General features: G+C 42.3%; 1 long non-coding RNA gene across 1 annotated transcript in view; it reads left to right on the top strand.

The window, feature by feature from the left end:
- Nucleotides 1-4,840, top strand: part of LOC110297561 — a 107,110-nt gene that overhangs the window by 97,089 nt on the left and 5,181 nt on the right. The window contains exons 5-7 of the long non-coding RNA XR_002378303.1: nt 1,047-1,250; nt 1,760-1,858; nt 4,087-4,094. This is a non-coding gene — a long non-coding RNA (uncharacterized LOC110297561). The remainder of the gene's footprint in view (nt 1-1,046; nt 1,251-1,759; nt 1,859-4,086; nt 4,095-4,840) is intronic.

Raw genomic sequence — 4,840 nt, 5'->3', positions numbered from 1 at the left:
TCTCAAAAAAAAAAAAAAAAAAAAAGAGTGTGTATTAAGAAAGAGTGTATTAAGTCATTCACCTCAGTTCCTGCTTCAGACAGACAGAAGGCAGGGGACCCTGTTAACCCTATTAGTCTACCTAACCCTCCTCAAACTGAGAATTTAGAGTAGAAAATTAATAATCATTCTTGCCTGCTGATGTGACAGGGTCTGATAAGCTTTAGAATAAACAGGATGGGAAACCTAGAGGAGAATCCACAGGACTGAAACAGGCAGCATTCCTGGCAGATGCAAAGATGAACCTTCCTTATTACTCAGCCAATGAGGATGGGCGAAAGGGCCTGCATCCGAGTTATAAAAACTGTTCTCTATGCTCAGTGGGCACACCTGCCATGGGGCTGGCACCCAGCTTTGCAAGATCATAAAGGCCCTCCATTTTGCTGTCCCAAGTCTCCAGTGCCATTATTATGAAACAAGGGTCCAGGCTTCTCCTATTGGTATCATCTCCCTGGGCTCCACAGCTACCCAAGCCTGCAGTGTCTTATGTCTCCTTTTCCCCATAGGGCTTATAGACGGCTACGTATGAGAGTCACAGTGTGTGCCTATCACGCTGTCACAGACTTTTCAGCCCCCACAGACCAGACATGCACCACAAGACTAGAAAATCATGTATGGATATTCCTAATGAGCAGAGATGCTGATGTCCTCAACAAAGAAACTAGAAAACACAGCTGAACAGCATCGAGGGATCGCATGTCCTGATCGAGTCAGATTTATTCCTGGGAGAAAAAGATATTTCACTATGTAAAAATCAATAAAGGTGATGATGTGCCACACTGACAGAAGAGAGGATCAAAACTATTCTATTGACCCAGACATAAAACAAACAAGCAAGCAACATTCTTTGGGGGCTAGGGAGATAGATGGCTTAGAGCTAAGAGAAGATAACATGACTTTTTAATAATTAGTTTATTTATTTTGTGTGTGGTAGGGGCTGGGCATGCCTGGTCCACTTGTAAAGTCAGAGAACAACTTACAGGATTTTTCTTCTTTTTCCATGTGAGTCTTGGAGATGGACTATAGATTTCTAGATGTGGCAGTACCTTGACCCACTGAGCCATCACTGCAGCCCAGATTACATAGTATGTACAGACTATGAATAACCTGCCAGTTGGAATAAATGAATTCAATAAAGTTGCAGGACATAAAACCAACACACAAAAATAAATTGTGTTTCTCCACACTAACAACAAAGTACAAGAAAAACGGTAAGGAAAAGAAAACCCATTTATAATAACATCAGACACAATGAACTATCTAGGAGAATATTTATCTAAGTAGATTTAAAGCCTTTTTACCAAAAACTATAACAATACTGGTCAAAGACATTGAAGAGAACACAAATAAATGGAAAGCTATCCCATGATCATAGATGTGAAAGGAATGATGTCATTAAAATGTCTGTGCTACAAACTGATCAGTGCGATTCTTATCAAAATTCCAGTCACGGGGCTGGGTAAATTGTTTGGTGAGTCAAGTGCTCGTCGTTATGCTAGCCTGAGGAGCTGAGTTTGGATCCCCCAGCACCCATGTAAGAGGTTGGGTGTGGCAGCATGTCCCTGTAGCTCCAGCATTGTGCGGAGTTGGAAGAAGTGGAGACAGGAGGATACTATGGAGCCCAGCATGAACTCCAGGTTCAAAGAGAAAGCCGATCTCAAAAACATGGGGTGGAGATGGCTCAGTGCTCAGGGTTTACACTGCTTTTTTCTTTTTGCAGAAGACATGAGTTCAGTTCCCAGCACCCACATTAGGTGACTCATAACCTCCTGTAACTCCAGCCCTAAGGGGTTCCAACAACCTCTTCTGGCCTCATCAGGTACTACGTTCATGTGGTGGATATGTACGTGGTTGTGCGCAAACACATACACAGAACAAGAATAAATAAACCTCCAAAAATAAGATACAAGAGAAATAATCACAAACCATAGGTCTGATGAAGAATTAATATCCAAAATATGTAGCATAAGGACCTCAGGCTGATAACAATAACAGCAACAACCTTACCGGAAATGCAGAAAGAACTTAAAGAGATATTTTTCAAAAGATAAGTCTCAATGAGGGATGTCTACATTGGGCTGGTATGATTGTCTACATGCCTGTGTGGGATTTACTTAATCAATTCTATTGATGTGGAAAGAAGACACAGCACCATTCTCTAGGCAGGGGTTCTGGAACCATATAAGGGTGAAGAAATACGCATCTGGAGAGATGGCTTCGTGGTTAAGAGCACTGGATGCTCTTCCAGAGCACCTGGGTTCAATACCCAACACCCACATGGTGGTTCACAACCATCTATAATTCCAGTTCCAGGGGATCTAATACCCTCCTCTGCAGGTACCAGGCAGGCAGCTGGTGAAAAGGAAATTAAAAAGCTTTGCTTTAAAGGGGTGAGGTAGGGTAATTGAGCTGAGCACAAACAAGCAAGCTAGCATCTATTTCTTTCTGCTGTTGACTATGGACTTGATGTGAACAGCTGTTTGGACTCCCTGCCTTGACTTCCCCACAGTCATGGACAGTAGCCTGTTATCATAAGATGATATAAAGTCCCTTTCGCCTCAGGTGCTTTCTGTTGGGGTATCTTACCCCAGCCACAGAAACAAAACTGTGACAACGTGTGAATGGCCAGCGGGCATTTGTACCACTAACTTATCAACAGATAAGCTCCAAATTGAAGCCATAACTAGGGACCACCAGACTCCTCTTAAGAGATGAGTGTTGACAAATTGTAGAGGACGAGAACTCTTCTGTGTTGGAGGTGGGGTTGTAGCTAAATGTGATCATTCTGGAAAGTTATACATAGAGCGACTGCATGAATCAGCAATCCCACTTGTGGCTATATATCCCAAAAGAAACAACACTAGTCTCTCAAAGAGCCATTTGTCTTCCACGTTCACTGTATTATTCACAGGAAGCAAGACATGGAAACAACCTAAGCTGATGGGTAAATGGATAATGAATGGCAAATATATACGAGGGAATATTAATCGGGTCTATAAAAGGCTCACTTGGTGGAATAGGGACAAGCCTGGAGGACATAGTGAGATGAACCAGCTCAGGGAGACGAACACTGAGGTTGGAGAGAGGATTCAGTGGTCACAATGCTTGCTATACAAGCACGAGGAGCTGGAATTTGAATTTCCAGCACCCATATAAAAGCTGAATATAGTGGAGTATATCTGTTATCCCAGTTCTGGGTTTGGGAACTGTTGTAGAAAATATTCAATCTTAATCCAGGCCTTCTAACCTGCCTTTGATCATTCAGTTCCCAGATAAAAGACACACATTACCTTTGTATTTAAAATAAGCCTTTATTAGCACTAATGCTGGGCAGATATCTAGCCCCTATACTATTAAAATATATTTTCTATCAACAACCCTGAGTTATTACTTACTATGTATCATCTGGGCTGCTCTTAACTACAATTGGCCAGCCCTCATGGCCATGCTTTCCTGATTCCAAACACAAGGCATCTTTCTCCTCTCTACACCTTCCTCCTCCTCCTCCTCCTCCTCCTCCTTCTTCTTCTTCTTCTTCTTCTTCTTCTTCTTCTTCTTCTTCTTCTTCCTGTTCTTCTCCTCCCTGCGTGTGGTCTCCTCCGACCCCAATCCCAGGAACACAAAGCCCCGCTTATCTCAATTCTGACCAGCTATAGGCTGTAGGCATCTTTATTCACCAATCAGAAATAACATAGGGGGGCTGGAGAGATGACTCAGAGGTTAAGAGCACTGATTGCTCTTCCAGAGGTCCTGAGTTCGAATCCCAGCAACCACATGGTGGCTCACAACCATCTGTAATGAGATCTGATGCCCTTTTCTGGTGTATCTGAAGACAGCTACAATGTTCTCACATATATTAAATAAATAAATAAATAAATAAATAAATAAATATTAAAAGAAAAATAAAAAAAGAAATAACATAGGGGAAAGGCCACATAGCATCATTTGAGTCTACAAGCCAGTGGATTCTCTCATCTCTGGTGTAACCAGACCTTGGGGATCTGCCCTTAGCATTACAATATACAGCAACAGACCAAACCTCAACAGGGACAATAGTAGATGGATCTCCAAATCTCACAGCCAGGCAGCCTAGTGCAAACTGCAAGCTTCAGGTTTAGTAACAGACTTTGTCATAAAATATAGATAGAGACTGATATAGGAAGACAGGTGACCCTTACTTATGGCCTCCACACATGCACACAAAGATGAGTATACCTTCTCTCATATATGAAGCAATGGGCCCCTAGGACAGGAGCAAGCAGACACAACAAATTGCAGTTTGGGTTTTAAAACTTTTATTTTATGTGTATAAGTGTATTGTCTACGCGTATGATGTACATCACATATATGTCTCATGCGCACAGAATTCAGAAGGTGACGTGGAATCTTCTGAAATTGGAGGGATGGATGGTTGTGAGTCACCATGTGGGTGCTGGGAACTGAACCCAGACCCTCTGCAAGCACCAAGTGTTCTCAACCACTGAGCCATCTCTCTGGGCCCTATTTTCTTTCTTTTCTTTTAAATAAAAAAATTAAAGTCTTTTTAAATGTATATGGGTTGTTTTCCTACTTGTATGTCTATGCACCATGTGTGGACAGTGCTTACAGAGGCCAGAAGAGAGTATTGGATCCCTTAGAATGGTAGGTAGGTATGAGCTTCCATGTGGGTGCTGGGAACTGATCTTTGGTCCTCTGCAAGAACAACCAGTGATCTTAACCACTAAGTCATTTCTCCAGCCCTTAGTTTACTCTCTCTCTCTCTCTCTCTCTCTCTCTCTCTCTCTCTCTCTCTCTCTCTCTC

The sequence above is a fragment of the Mus caroli genome, chromosome 7 (assembly GCF_900094665.2).
Source record: "Mus caroli chromosome 7, CAROLI_EIJ_v1.1, whole genome shotgun sequence".
NCBI lineage: Eukaryota > Metazoa > Chordata > Mammalia > Rodentia > Muridae > Mus > Mus caroli.
The sequence above is the reverse complement of the archived record's forward strand: the minus strand, read 5'-3'. Positions and strand labels throughout refer to the sequence as shown.